This window comes from Bos javanicus, chromosome 1, assembly GCF_032452875.1.
Source record: "Bos javanicus breed banteng chromosome 1, ARS-OSU_banteng_1.0, whole genome shotgun sequence".
Lineage (NCBI taxonomy): Eukaryota > Metazoa > Chordata > Mammalia > Artiodactyla > Bovidae > Bos > Bos javanicus.
Genome location: NC_083868.1, coordinates 126,575,237 through 126,591,727, shown reverse-complemented (window position 1 = coordinate 126,591,727; position 16,491 = coordinate 126,575,237).

The following is a 16,491-nucleotide window of genomic DNA, read 5'->3' as shown; positions in this document are numbered from 1 at the left end:
CAAAAAAGAGTGCGTATATGAAAAAAAAAAGAGTGGGTATATGTATATACCTGATTCACATTACTGTACACTCAAAACTAACACAATCTTGTAAAACAACTGAGCGAGTGAGTGAAGTTGCTCAGTCGTGTCCGACTCTTTGCGACCCCATGGACTATAGCCTATCAGGCTCCTCTGTCCATGGGATTTTCCAGGCAAGAGTGCTGGAGTGGATTGCTATAACAACTATACTCCAATAAAAACTATAAAAAATGCCATAATCCTCCCCACCTTTGCAGAGCCCTCAAAGCCTGGACATGCTCATCTGGACCCCCAGGTGGTCTGGAATGCTGTCTGCACACACTCTGACTACCACAGTCCCCAGTTCCGCATTCAGAAATCCCTGAATACTGACATCAGCAAGGATGAAGGCTGTCCACCCTATACAGACTACTCAGAGCTGGCTTCCTCCATCTGGGCCAATTTAAGATCCAGCCCCTGACAATTCTCCCCATTGTTCTGCTGAGGTCCTTGCTTGCCTTCTTGTTAAGCCCATTCACTCCCCAAACCAGTCAAACTGGAAGGGGGAATGGGGGGGAAATCCAGAAATTCAAGTTCTCAGGCTAGATGTTCATCAAGACCTGAAAATAAAAGAAGACTTTGGGTCAGACCAAAATCTAGGGGAGAACTGGAAACTGAAGTTGAAAAACTATACCAGAAAACACAGGCTAAAGGAAGTTAATTTTTAAATAAAAAAGGAAAGCTTAGTTCCTTGCTTCCTAGCAAACAAAGCATAAAGGAAAACGTGAATTTCGTATCTGTGCAGAGGGAAAGGAGTCATGTGAGTAACAGTTGTGTCAGTCGCTATGACCTTACTTGTACGATCCTGAACTAATTCTCTCCAGAACCCAGGGAGGTGCACTGTGCTGTTACTGTGGGGAAAAACCACCCCCTCAAGGCTGCACAGCTAGTTTGTAAAGAAAGCAGGCTTCTTCCCCTATACAGTGGGCCTTCAGATAGCCTGAAATATCAACCTGTTTCCAGAAGTAAATAAGAACATATCCTGCCACCTGATAGGTCTGTACAAACTCCACGGCGTAGCTGCCACCATGTGGAAGATGTCTCCTGTCCTTAGCAGAGAGGGAGCTGAAAAGGTCCATGGCGTGTCTAGACCTGGCAGGGGCCCTGGTGAAATCAGTGTCCTCTACATGACTGAGCTGCTGGGAGCCTCAGAAAAGATTGCCATCTAATCTCTGGGAAACCAGAGCCACACCTGCCCAGGGATCTGCCCATCTCCATGCCCTTCTGAGGCATTCAGTGTAAGAAACTTGAGCTGACCCATTCATCCGTGTCTTAAACTCTTCCCTCCTGAAAGGGATTAAGTGCCAGGAAATCTTTTCATTCACTCACCTGTCTATATACCTTGTGGGAGGGGAAGGAGCCCTCTCTGACCAGGTTTTTAAACACAACTTTCATGTTTGTGAACACCCAGAAGCCGGAAAATTCTGAAGCAAGGCCATTCTGCCTCCCCTCCTCATCCCAGTCATCCTGTTTCACTCGTGGTCAGAATCCTTTATTCAATGAATTGTTTAGTCACTCGGTCATGTCCGACTCTTTGCAACCCCGTGGACTGTAGCATGCCAGTGCCAGGCTCCTCGGTCTGTGAGGTTTTTGAAGCAAGAATGCGGGAGTGGGTTGCCATTTCTTTTTCCAGGAGATCTGCCCAACCCAGGGAACAAACCTAGTTTTCCACATCTCCTGCATTGGCGGACAGATTCTTTCCTGCTGAGCCACTGCAGAAGCCCTTCTTCAACTAGGGACATTATAAAATCTCAGATAAATGAGTTCTGTGAGTTAAGATTTAAACCACATTCAAGAATGGCTGAAAACACTCTTGGATACAAATAAAACTTTGTTTTTTGAGGAAAATTTTGAATTTTTGGTAGAAGGCAATTTTAAATCCAAAATAAAAAATGATACTGTAGAAGAAAATGTGGAAAACAAGCTGTTACTAGATTTAAGGTAAGTTTTCAAAAATAAAACTATCTCAGCCTTTTGACTAGGAATAAGCCAAAATAAAGAAGGAAACTGCTGTCTACTGCTTAGCTTCTATTGGCATTATTTTCTTCCCGGATTCCACAGGATTCTTTTTTTTTTTTTTAAAGTCATATTTATTGAGATGTACAGTTCAATGAATTTTGACAAACATATGCAGCCATGTAACCACAACCACCACCATTAAGATAGAAAATGTCTCCATCACCCTAAAAAGTCCCTTTTACACTCAGTATTCCGAGTCCTTTACTATAAGGTGATGTTATCTACATATATAACTCAGAACTCTTGAATTTAGCTGATTGATCTCAGTCATTTCATATACACCCCATCCCAGAAAGAAGTTGCCAGTTCAGAAGAGCCAGATGTTTGAACCTAGGGGTTTTGGAGCTTCCTAGGTTGCTCTAGTGGTAAAGAAACTGCCTGCCAATGCAGGAGACATAAGAGACACAGGTTCGATCCCTGGGTCGGGAAGATCCCCTGGAAGAGGGCATGACAACCTACTTTAGTATTCTTGCCTGGAGAATCCCACGGACAGAGGAGCCTGGCGGGCTACAGTCCATGGGGTCACACAGAGTTGGACACGACTGAAGTGACTTAGCACACACAGGGATTTTTACCAAATGAAATGTTTATGTAAAGCTAAACAATAGCTTGAAAATTCCTGATTCATTCCTATGACTTGAGTGAATCCACACTGCTTGATATGGTTCTTAGCAATGAGAACATTAAGTAGGCATACATACATTTTATCCTGTCAAGGAAGGAAAAGCCCTGTTTTGTAAACTCTAGATAATACACTTTAATAAACTCTCTTATCCTGAAATATTAAGATAGATCCTTTAACTATAAAGAGGATGAAACTCAGAATAAAATCTAATTAACTAAGAACACAAAGTAAAGAAAGAAAGAAAACACCATAAAGAGTAAACAGTAGATGCTAAGTTAACTGAAAAAGAATTATAGTAGACACTCATAATTTGCAGTAGTTATGCTCTAGAAGGTTATGGCCAACACTGAATTGGCCAATACTGAGTCATTTCTCCCAGAGGAAATACAGGGTTAAGCTCCTGCATTTTCTGGTCACATTTGCAACAGCTGATCAATGTTCTGACCTTGTTCAATGTGTGTTTCCATTTGTGTGTGTGTGTTCAGTTGCTCGGTTTTTATTTATTTATTTTTTTAGTTGCTCGGTTTTTAAAGACATGTCATTTAATATTGTTGATTCATTGCCATTGAACTTAGAGCCAACAGCACTATAATTGATGCCTGAGTGAAGTGTATCTAACACGCGTATTCTCCCTGCAGTATATATTGTGGCCTGCCTGGGCTGCAGAGCACTTCAGAGCATTTCAGTACTATACTTGGGGCCATTTTAAACATAAAATCACCAACAAAAAGCACAAGCATGTGAAAAACGTGGCACTGAATAGACTATAGGAAGGACATGTGTTTACAGTATGAAGAGTGAAACAAGAAGGCAGAATGCCTTATTTGAGCTCAGCTGGAATGTGCACTCGCTGTCTCTAAGTCTCTCTGTATTTAGATTTAGTAACACATTTATTCGGAGAAGGCAATAGCACCCCACTCCAGTACTCTTGCCTGGAAAATCCCATGGATGGAGGAGCCTGGAAGGTTGCAGTCCATGGGATCGCTGAGGGTCGGACACGACTGAGCAACTTCCCTTTCACTTTTCACTTTCACACACTGGAGAAGGAAATGGCAACCCACTCCAGTGTTCTTGCCTGAGAATCCCAGGGACGGGGGAGCCTGGTGGGCTGCCGTCTATGGGGTCGCACAGAGTTGGACACGACTGAAGCGACTTCACAGCAGCAGCAGCAGCAACACGTTTATTGGTCTTCCCTGCTGGCTCAGATTGTAAAAAATATGCCTGTAATGCAGGAGACCTGGATTTGATCCCTAGGTCAGGAAGATCCCCTGAAGAAAGGCATGGCAACCCACTCCAGTATTCTTGCCTGGAGAGTTTCATGGACAGAAGAGCCTGGCAGGCTACAGTCCGTGGAGTCACAAAGAATTGGACACAACTGAGCAACTAACACTTCCACTATCTTATTTTCCCAGCAGTGCTTTTCATATCTCAATCAATTTTCATCTTTCTAGGCCAGTTTCATTTTTCTCAGATTATACCAGTAAGTAGTGTCATAGTCCATGAGTGGCCTGGAAAAGAATTTCCATACATGAGACAGAATGAGAGGAGAATAAAATTTATTAAAAAGGGAGACGTGGTTAGAACAGCAGGCTGGCTCAAGGGAGAGCTGAACCTTTTTGCAGACTAGCAGTCAATTGTTATAGCCTCAAGACAGAAAAAATTCCTACTGGAATTCTGGCATCAGATGATTGGTTAGGATGCTATAGACCTTGGACTGCTAGGAGATCCAACCAGTCCATCCTAAAGGAAATCAGTCCTGGGTGTTCATTGGAAGGACTGATGCTGAAGCTGAAACTCCAATACTTTGGCCACCTGATGCGAAGAGCTGACTCATTTGGAAAGACCCTGATGCTGGGAAAAATTGAGGGCAGGAGGAGAAGGGGATGACAGAGGATGAGATGGTTGGATGGCATCACTGACTCAATGGGCATGAGTTTGAGTAGGCTCTGGGAGTTGGTGATGGTCAGGGAGGCCTGGTGTGCTGCAGTTCATGGGGTTGCAAAGAGTCAGACATGACTGAACTACTGAACTGAACTAAACTGAATAGGGTGGGTAATGAGTGAGTGTTAGTCGCTCAGTCATGTCTGACTCTTCGTGACCCCACTTACTGAAGCCTGCCAGGTTCCTCTGTTCATGGAATTCTTCAGGCAAGAATTCTGGAGTGGGTTGCCATTCTTTCTCCAGGGGATCTTCCTGACCCAGGTCTTCTGCATTGCAGGCAGATTGTTTACTCTCTGAGCCACGAGGGAAGCCCAGGTTGGGTAATAGGGTGGGTATTTTACCTAATATGAGGTCAGGGACCTGGCTGGGTCATGGCCACAGTTACTATGGGGCTTGATCAATTCCAGAAATTTTTATCCTGTGACCCTGTTGCAGAGCTCCACTCCTGTGACCTTGATATGGGGCTCAACAAGTAGTCCTTTCAGTGAGGATCTTTGAGGAATAAACCTCCATAGTTTCTGAATATCTAAACATATATCTTCACTCTTAAAAGATAGTTTGACATAGTAGAGAATACTAGTTTCACACTGTTTGCACTCTGAAAACACTGTTTCATTGGCTTCTAGGTGTAATTACTAATGAGAAGTCTGCTGCCAGTCTAATTCTCATTCTTTTGTGGGAAGTCTATCTTTTCTCTCCGGGGCCTTTAAGATTTTCTATTAAAATTCAATGTTCTGGTCTTCTCATGTGTTGTCTTCTTAGATGTGATCCTGCAGATTGAGGCCCTGGCCTTTAGTTTGGAAAATGCACTGCTGCTTTGTACATGTTGCCTTCTTCCTATTCTCCCTAACTTCTCCTATTAGAGATTTGATTTTAAAAATTATTTTGACACAGCTTCAGACTTACAGAAAAGTTACAAGATAGCACAAAGAATTCCCATATACCCTCTACCCAGATTTCTGAGACATTAACATTTTACCATATTAAGCTTATCTTTTTCTATTTATCTATTTATCCATATTTTTTTCTGAACCATTTGAGAGCAAGTTGCTGGCATGATGCCCACTTGGGTCAGACCTTCCTAAAAACAAATATATCCTCTTGCATAATCATCGTACACAAAGCCATTAGCTAATCTAGTGTTCTTATTCAGATTTCACCAATTCTCACAACAGTGCCCCTCACAGAAAATGAAAACCCCACACTGTGTGTTGCATTCAGTGTCATATTTTTTAGTCTCCTTTCGCTTGGGACCATTGCTCTGTTTTTGTCTTTAGAGATACTGACATTTTTGAAAAGTATAAGGCAGTCATTTTGTAGATAGTCCTTCATTTTAAAAATAATTTAGAATTTTTATTTATAATATTTATTTGGCAGCCCCTGGTCTTAATTGTGGCTTGTAAAATCTAGTTCCCTGACCAGGGGATCAAACAGGAGTGTGTGTGTGTGTGTGTGTGTGTGTGTGTATGTTAGTCACTCAGTCATGTCCAACTCTTTGCAACCCCATGGACTGTAGCCCACCAGGCTCCTCTGTCCATGGGATTCTCCAGGCAAGAATACTGGAGTGGGTTCCCACTCCATGGGAGAAGGGAAGCCATTCCCTTCTTCAGGGGATCTTCCCAACTCAGGGATCAAACCTGTGTCTCCTGCATTGCAGGCAGATTCTTTACTGTCTGAGCTACCAGGGAAGCCTGGATCAAACTGGGGCCTCCTGCATTCAGAGCTCAGAGTCTTAGCCACTGGACCACCAGGGAAGTCCCAAAAGTCCTTCATTTTGAGTTCATCTCATGTTTCTTTGTGATTTGATTCAGGTTATGCACTTTGGGCCAGAGCAGCACAAAAGCAACTTGCTCTTCTTAAACAGGGCTGGGACTTGGATAAAGCAGAGGAAGTACCCAGTGCACAACATTTAAGGAGATATCCATTCTTAGCTACATGCAAGTACAAGGTCAGCCCTAAATGCCTCATTTCTCCCACCTGAGTCCAGTCCTGCTTGCCAGTACATCATCTTAAGAAGTATGTGGTATCTATTAGTTTAATATGATGTTTGTTGGTCACTTGATAATGTGGTGCCAGATTTCTTCATTATGCAGAAATCTGAAATTAATAAATGTCTTTTGCAGTTAATGAACATCTGATATGGAGATACTTTGAGACTATATAAATATCCTATCACTCTTCAAACTCTCACCCAGTAAGTTTAATGTCCATTGATGATCCTTGCTTTAATCAGTGAAAAAAAAGTGAAAGTGTTCGTCACTCAGTCGTGTCCAATTCTTTGTAACCCTGTAGCCTTTCAGGCTCCTCTCTCCATGGTATTTGCCAGGCAAGAATGCTGGAGTGAGTTGCCATTTCCTCCTCCGGGGCATCTTCCCAACCCAGGGATCAAACTTGGGTTTCCTGAGTTACAGGCAGATTCTTTACTGTTTGAGCCACCAGGGAGGCTCTAATAAATTATTAAGATGGTTGCCAAATGGTGATATTTTAAAATTCCATCATTCTTTCTGTATTTATTGACTGACATTTTTATAACAGAAAAATTTGGGTTCATCAAACAACCTATATGTCACAATGAACTTCCTCTCCCAGACTGGATACCAAAATGTTAAATGAAACATGTGAAATTGAAAGAGGAGTCCATTCTTTCTTGCCCTGTTTCTCATCTGTAAGGCAGATCTCCAGATAAATTTTCCTTAAGATCAAGGAAACTTTTTTTAAAAAGAGATATTGATGTAAAGCCTAGTTGCAGTCATATTTCTAGACTAAATAATCTTTATTCTTGTTTATATGTTTTATGGCCACTTATTTAGCACTTGAAAGTTCAAAGTCTATTTGACTGCTCTGCTCTGTTTTCCCACTTTGAGAAACTGTGGTTCCTAAACAGGTTGAATTCAATTAGTAGTTACTAGAAGTTAGTTTGCATGTGTTCCCTGATGCTTGGGTGTTAGCAATTTGATATATATGTGAAAATTAAATCCTTCAGTTGGTCATGTTGGCTTTGATTTTCCTGATTATGATAGTTTGTCTGATGCCGGCAAAAAAAACCTGATTAGAATTATAGTGGCAAAGGCCTGTTTTTGATTAATTTTTATAGTATTAAAATTTAGTTTTTATTGCTACAGCTCGATGAACTTTTGCCCACAATGGCAACCCACTCCAGTACTCTTGCCTAGGAAATCCCATGGATGGAAGAGTCTGGTAGGCTACAGTCCATTGGGTCACAAAGAGTCGGACAAGACTGAGTGACTTCACTTTCACTTTTCACTTTCATGCATTGGAGAAGGAAATGGCAACCCACTCCAGTGTTCTTGCCTGGAGAATCCCAGGGGCAGGGGAGTCTGGTGGGCTGATGTCTATGGGGTCGCACAGAGTTGGACACGACTGACGTGACTTAGCAAATAGCAAAATATGATTTGGAGGATTAATCAGGTTTAATTGAGGAGACTCATTTCTCCATTGTATTTAACATCTCTGGTTATAAGAACAGTGTTGTTGCTACCTGTTTTGATAATAAGATAAGATTTGAATTTCAGTTTAATGTAATGCCTCCTAATCAGGATATTCTGTTCTTTTTTGTCTTGACAATAAGATAAGATTTGAATTTCAGTTTAATGTAATGCCTCCTAATCAGGATATTCTGTTCTTTTTTGTTTTGATAATAAGATAAGATTTGAATTTCAGTTTAACGTAATGCCTCCTAATCAGGATATTCTGTTCTTTTTCTGAAAACTAGAATAATGTCATCTGAAAAGTTGATCCTTTTATGTAAACAAAGCACACATTTTGTTTAAGCATGTTTTAAAAAATACCACATGTTGGAGTAAACAAACAATCTTTTATTAAGTTAGAATTAAAACGCAGGCAGGCTTCCTTTATAGTTTATACTTTGCAGAAATTGCATTTTGTACAAACTGAAGGTTTGTGGCAGCCTCATATTGACCATATATAACAGCACCATTTTCCCAACAGCATTATTTTTAAATTATGTCCATTGTTTTTTCAGTCATAATGCTCTTGCACACATAAGAGTCTACAATATAGTGTAAACATAACCTGTATATGCACTGAGAAACCATAAAGTTGACGTAACTCACTTTGTTGTGATACTTGCTTTATTGTGGTAGTCTGGAACTGAACCTGCAAAACCGTTCTTCTCTCTGAGGTATGCTTGTATTGAAAATAAGAGGAAATTATTTGGGGAAAAAAAGTTGCTTAATGGAGTTAAGATAGACAAACAACCCAATTTAGTAATGGGCAAAGGAGTTGAATTGACGGCTCTCAAAAGAAAGCATGCAGATGGGTAACCAGCACAGAAGAGGTGCTCGCCGTTATCAGCCGTTAGGGAGACGCAAATCAGAACTGCAGAGGGGCACCACTTCATACCCCCTAGGACTGTCATAATTCAAAAAGGGAAAGTAGTAAGTGTTGGTGAGGATGTAGGGGAATTCGAACCTTTGTCCATTTCTGGTGGAAATGTAAAATCATGTAGCCTTTGGGAAGAACGGTTTAGAGATTCCTCAGTATTCCACCTACCACCCAGAAATTCCACTCCTACAATTATACTCTAAAGAATTGAACATAAGTATTTAAATAAAAACTCGTATGTGAATGTTTATAGCAGCACTATTCATAATAGCCAAAACATGGTAACAACCGAAAAATCCATTACATGGATGAAGGAATAAAAAATATATGGTATATCTATACAATGGAATCATATTCAGTTATAGCAAAGAATGAAGTAGTGAGGCATGCTACAACATGGATGAGGCTTGAAAACACTGTACTAAGTGAAAGAAGCCTGACACAAAATATTGCTGACAAGTGTCTTGACCCAATTTAAAGTCATGGTGAAAATTCTTATTTCCTCTTCGTGGGCGGTTTGCTAAGCCTCCACCCTAACTACTTCCTTCTGGGGCTCTGGCACTCCTGGGGTATATATGCACATTCCCTGTCGCCAGAGGTCCCCAGATACCCAACAGGGGTGACCTCTTCTTCCTTAGACCTACATGATTTTTCAAAATTCCCAACTCCCAGGAAGCCCATAAAATCGAGTTAACCTCACCCTGCTGGTTATATGTGAGCTGCTTCCTCCAGCTCCAGCCTCTGCCTACCCTGTCTCGGGTTCAAACCCAGTTTGGTCCTTCAGGGAAGCCTTCTCTCATTTAGAGAAGTAACAAAGTGTTCTGCCTTTTCTCCACCCAGAATGTCTTTGTGTTGTGTCCTGTCATCCAAAGAATCTATAGTTATACTTAATATCTTGTAATTATTATCCTGTTTTTATAAATACCCAGAATAGGAAAATCCATAGAGATGAAAATCAACTTTGTGGCTGCCAGGGGCCACGAGGAAGGAGAAGCGAGAGTGACAAGTAGGATTTCCATCTGAGCTGATGGAAGAGTTCTGCGGCTACGCACAGTAGTGGTCGCCCAGCATCAGACACGCACTTAGTATCACTGTGTTGTATACTTTTAAATTGTTAAAATGGTAAATGGTAAATTTGGTTATGTGTGTGTGTGTGCTTAGTGTATTTTACCACAATTAAAAAAAACTACAAGACAAAAAATAAGACCAAGTCAAAAAAAAGAGAAAGAGAGGCTAAAGGTACATGTTTTAAAGTATGTCAATTCCTGTGAGTGCAAGAAAAGAAAGTCTTAACTTCTTTTGGGGTACACTTTTTTTCTATAACTAGATTGACTCTGGGAATTCCCTGGTAGTTCACTGGTTGACTTCGCCTTAAATGCAGGGACTGTGGGTTCAATCCCTGGTCAGGGAACTAAGATCCCGCATTTCACGGGGTCAAAAAAAAAAAAAGACTAATGGTATTAATGCATTTATCACAGAATAAATAATACTCTACACTCCAACAGAATAGCTAATACTAAAGATGAATAAAACAAAGTATGGTGGACATGTGGGATAAATTGAATTCTCACCCATGGATGGTGAGATGGTATGACCACTTTGAAAAAAGTCTTACAGTTCCTTATGTTACTGCTGCTGCTAAGTCACTTCAGTTATGTCTGACTCTGTGCGACCCCATAGACGGCAGCCCACTAGGCTCTGCCGTACCTGGGATTCTCCAGGCAAGAACACTGGAGTGGTTTGCCATTTCCTTCTCCAATGCATGAAAGTGAAAAGTGAAAGTGAAGTCGCTCAGTCGTGTCTGACTCTTAGCAACCGACCCCATGGACTGCAGCCCACCAGGCTCCTCCGTCCATGGGAGTTTCCAGGCAAGAATACTGGAGTGGGGTGCCTTTGCCTTCTCCGTCCTTATGTTACTAAACGTATGCATATCCTATGACCCACAAATTCCATCCTTAGGTATTTACTCAAGATAAATGAAAACAAATGTCTACAAAAAGACTTGTACAAAGACATTCATAATAGCTTTATTCATAAGAGCCCCAAACTGGAAACAGATCAGCTGTTTATCAGTTGGAGAATAAATCTCAAACTATGTTCTTCTCACAATGGGCTACTATTGAGAAATAAAGAGAAGCAAACTACTGATATACACAATAACATGAATGAATCCTAAAACATTGAGTAAAAGAAACCCAGCATAAAGCGTATATACTCTATATTGAATCCCTATATTTATACACCTGAAACTAATAATATTGTTTATACTTGTTTTTTAAACTCCAGTTTTTTTTTTTTTTAAGAGAACATACTGTATTTTTCTGTTGACATAAAGTTCTAGAGCTGACACAATTAATTTTTGGCGAAAAATTTTCAGAATAATGGGTGCCTCTTGGTACTTGGGAATTTATTGGGAAAGGGTGCAAGGGAATTTTCTGTGTGTGATGTCCTATTCTGTATCGTGGAGATGATTTACACTGCACATGTGTTTATTGTTTGTCGGACCTCACAGCCCGCTTAAGATTTGTACATTTCATGGAAATTTTACCTGTAGAGAAACAAAAATGAACCATACAATATTGAATTCTAGTTAGTGATGTGCATGCTGAAGTGTTTGGGGGAAGCATACTAACATCTGCAACTTACGTTGAAATGCCTACAACAATAAGATGGATTGGTAAATGAAAGAGAGGTGGACTGATGCATAGTAAAATATTAATGGTAGAATTAGGTGATGTGTATATGAATGTTCAGGAGTTGTTTTATTTTTTAACTTTTATGTATGTTTGGAAACTTTTTATAGTAAGATACAGGAGGGACTTCCCTGGTGGTCCGGTGGCTAAGACTGCACCTTCCCGATGCAGGGGGCCTAGGTTCCATCCCTGGTCACGGAACTAGATCCCACCTGCTGTAACTAAAACACCCTGCACATGGCAGCTAAGACCCAGTGCACCAAATAAGGAGATAAATAAACTTAATAAAACAAAGATATTGGAGAAAATAATAAAATATACGTTGTCAAACCCACGCTTTTTGTCTGGAGTCTTAAAACGTCACAAGAAAATTGGACAAATATTCTTTAAACCTAGCCAAGTACCCCAAATTTTAAGAACTGTTTCTCTTTGTCTAAAAATCTCAGTGATCACCAAGAGCTGTTACAAAGCTTCTTTGTCTATCTGGACTGCATGGACTTTTGACAGCTGGGACAAACATTCCGAGTCAAGCTTCTTAGAATCAATTACTAAGCTTTAATGGCCAATTACATTGTGAACTGATGAAACCCTCTAATTTGGTGGAATGGATCCTTTACTGCCTGAGGGTAACTACTGTTCATTGTCAGTCTCTATTTCCCTACCAGCCAATATCCAACTGTGGTCTTTGCAGCCTCCTGGTTTTCCCTCTTCCTCCCCTTTTCACATCTGTTGCTGTCATCTTTCCTGAGAAAGCGCACAGATTACTGCTGAGTTGTGTGCTCACTATGCAGTAATACTATACAATAGAAGATGACCGATTCATGATCCATAAAGGAGAGGTTCCTGAAGCAGATGGGTGGTGATCCTAGACCTGGCCCTGCTGCTTCGTAGGTGTGTGACCTTGGGCAAGTCACTCAACTCCTCTGAGCCTCAGTTTATCAATCTCTGCAGTGGATGAAGCAGGCTGAGAGGTGCTCCAGGCAAGTTTTAACCCTAAAACTCACCTGCCATTCTTTCTTGGCCAAACTTCAGTTCAGTTCAGTCACTCAGTCGTGTCCAACTCTTTGTGACCCCATGGACTGCAGCATGCCAGGCTTCCCTGTCCATCACACACTCCCGGAGCTTGCTCAAACTCATGTCCATCGAGTTGGTGATGCCATCCAACCATCTGATCCTCTGTCGTCCCCTTCTCCTCCTGCCTTCAATCTTTCCCAGCATCAGGGTCTTTTCTAGCGAGTCAGTTCTTCGCATCAGGTAGCCAAACTTTTGAAGTTTCAGCTTCAGCATCAGCCCTTCCAATGAATATTCAGGACTGATTTCCTTTAGAATTAATCAGTTTGATATCCTTGCAGTCCAAGGGACTCTCAAGCATCTTATCCAACACCACAGTTCAAAAGCATCAATTCTTCAGCACTCAGCTTTCTTTATGGTCCAACTGTCACATCCATATATGACTACTGGAAAAACCATAGCTTTGACTAGATGGACCTTTGTCTGCAAAGTAATGTCTTTGCTTTTTAATATACTGTCTAGGTCGGGCATACCTTTTCTTCCAAGGAGCAAGGGTCTTTTAATTTCGTGGCTGCAGTCACCATCAGCAGTGATTTTAGAGCCCAAGAAAAGAAAGTCTGTCACTGTTTTCATTGTTTCCCTATCTATTTGCCATGAAGGGATGGGACTGGATGCCATGATCTTCATTTTCTGAATGTTGAGTTTTAAGCCAGCTTTTTCACTCTCCTCTTTCACTTTCCTTAAGAGACTCTTTAGTTCCTCTTCATTTTCTGCCATAGGGGTGGTCATCTGGGTGTCTGAGGTTATTGATATTTCTCCTGGCAATCTTGATTCCAGCTTGTGCTTCATCCAGCCTGGCATTTCTCATGACGTACTCTGCATATAAGTTAAATAAGCAGGGTGACAGTATACAGCCTTGATGTACCCCTTTCCTGATTTGGAACCTGTCCATTGTTCCATGTCTGTCTGTAACTGTTGCTTCTTGACTTCCATACAAATTTCTCAGGAGGCAGGTCAGGTGGTTGGTATTCCCATTTCTTTCAGAATTTTCCACAGTTGTGGTGATCCACACAGTCAGAGGCTTTGGCGTAATCAATAAAGCAGAAGTAGATGTTTTTCTGGAATTCTCTTGCTTTCTCTATGATCCAGTGGATGTTGGTAATTTGATCTCTGGTTCCTCTGCCTTTTCTAAATCCAGCTTGAACATATGAAAGTTCATGGTTCACGTACTGTTGAAGCCTGGCTTGGAGAATTTTGAGCATTACTTTATTAGCATGTGAGATGAGTACAATTGTGCGGTAGTTTGTGCATTCTTTGGCATTGCCCTTCTTTGGGATTGGAATGAAAACTGACCTTTTCCAGTCCTGTGGCCAGGACTGGAGTTTTCCAAATTTGCTGGCATATTGAGTGCAGCACTTTAACAGCATCATCTTTTGGTCAAACTTAAAATGTACTAATTTCCAAATGACATTTCCCCAAACTGTAATGTTTCTCCTGTTGACTTCGACCAATTTTATTACTTTTTCTCAAGGTTTAACATGTACTGTGTAGATAGAGTTCATGTTGAACAAGGCTTGTTTATGAAACAGCAGCCCACTCTTCCTGACATTTGTCCCTCCTCAGAAGTACTTACAATTTTTTCTTTTCAATCTGCAGGAGAGTTGAAAGAATAGTAGTCAGCATTCATACCTGAACAGTCCTCATCTAAAGGGCTCTTGCTGGCGTCTGACCACGCTCCATCTTTTTCTACACTTCCTTTATGCCAGGCCATCTGAGAGTGGGAGGCAGATATATGCCATTTCACCCCTAAATACAACAGTGTGCACCTTCCAAGATTATGAAAATCTCCTACATAACTGCAGCATCATTGTTGTACCTGAGAAAATTGACCCTAATTCAATGGGGTCAGGTCAATAACAGCACCCATTTTCAAAGATACCCATTGTTCCATAAAATGCCTTAGAAATGTTAATTTTTCCTAACTTAGGTCCAGTCAGGGTTCACACATTGCATCTGATTGTTGGTTTTCTTTCAGCTCTCCCTGTCCTCCCTGCCCCTGAAGAGAACAGGCCAGCTATCTGGCCTGGATAGATGCCCTAAAGTTTCCCTCTACTAGAGTCAGGACAAGCATTTTTGGCAAGAATACCACACTGGAAAGCCTGTGTCCTCCCCTGACATCATGTCAAGAAGCACAGAAGGTCAGTCCTTCTCTACCAGTTTCGCAACTATTGCCACACTTGACCACATGCTTCAGAAATATTGACTGCCACGGTGAAGGTACATTCTCCCTTGTACTTAATAAGTAATCCATGGAATGATATTTTTGAGACTGTGAGAACATCGAATTCAGGATTTTTAAATCACTAATTGTTCTTGAGGTGGATGTTTCACTTGTCAAATGCAGAATTTCCACCTATGGACCGTGAGAATAATAATAATAATAATGTGTTAGGGCTGAGAAAGATGTGAAAGATCTTCCCAGTTGATTTCTTTATTGTTCTATTTCATTTTCTCATAGGCATTCACACTAAATCTTCTTTCATATTTCCTCCCATTAGTGACATATTTGCTCACTTTTGGGGCATGATTCTTTCACCATGGAAGAATATATGCACATTTCTCTCCACAACCACATACGTGCACTCTTCCCACCTTCCTAATTCAGTTATAACATGGTGTTTAGATCGTTATTTGGCTTCCATTATTGCACTGTACATTACAATATGGTTATTATAACCATAATCCGCAGTTGACCCCGTGTATCAACACTGTGTTCTATCTCTTCTGTTTACTTTCCTAGACTCACTCTTCATCCTTCTTCATTCCACTGGGTCTTCAAGGTTGATAGGCATGAACTCCATCGAAGGGGTCCCTTGCCCCAGGGTTACTCAGTTGGTTTTGACCAATAGGAAGCACCAATAGGACACTGGAGAGAGAAACAGTGGTCATAGCAGTTCTTCCCCAGACCCTGCATTGCTAGGCTGGCGTGCATTAGCTGCTTAGTTCTACAAAAGTCACAGCTCTTGTCAGGCAACACCCTCTGCAAGATAGTCTCCTTGGAGTTGAGTGATGGCGTGTTCTTTTTGCCTTTTTTGTCCTGGAGTGGCAACATTCCCTAGGCTTCCCAGGTGGCACAATGGTAAAGAATTCACCTGCCAGTGTGGGAGACACAGGAGACTTGGGTTCGATCCCTGAGTCAGGAAGATCCCTTGGAGTGACAACCCACTCCAGTGGGTTTCAATTTTGTTTCAATTTCTTAAAGCCATCTCTTTTGGAGCTCTCTAACTTTTTCCAATTTGTACCAGTCAACTTCTAGATCTGATGGACAGCTTTCATAATGGGATCTCACTTTGCTATCATTGAGAAATTTATCTTGTGTAAATTAGAATTTCTCTTTCCATCTGGTTTAAATCTTCAGTCTTGGCTTGCAGTTTCATGTTGCTAGTGCATATCATCTAGTAGTTTCTTCAGAAAGGACACTTAAAAGTTACACTATTTGAGATTTTTATGTTAGAAAATTTCTTTCTTATATCCTAACATTTTCTTGATAATTTAGCTAAGCATAGAATTCTATGTTAGAAATTATTTCCTTTCAGAATGTGAAAGAGATTGCTCCATAATTCTCTAGCATCTGGCACTGTCTTCCAGGTGTGTGTATGAGTGTGTGTGTTAGTCACTTAGTCATGTCTGATTCTTTTCGACCCCATGGACTATAACCCACCTGGTTCCTCTGTCCATGGAATTCTCCAGGCAAGGATTCTGGAGTAGGTAGCCATT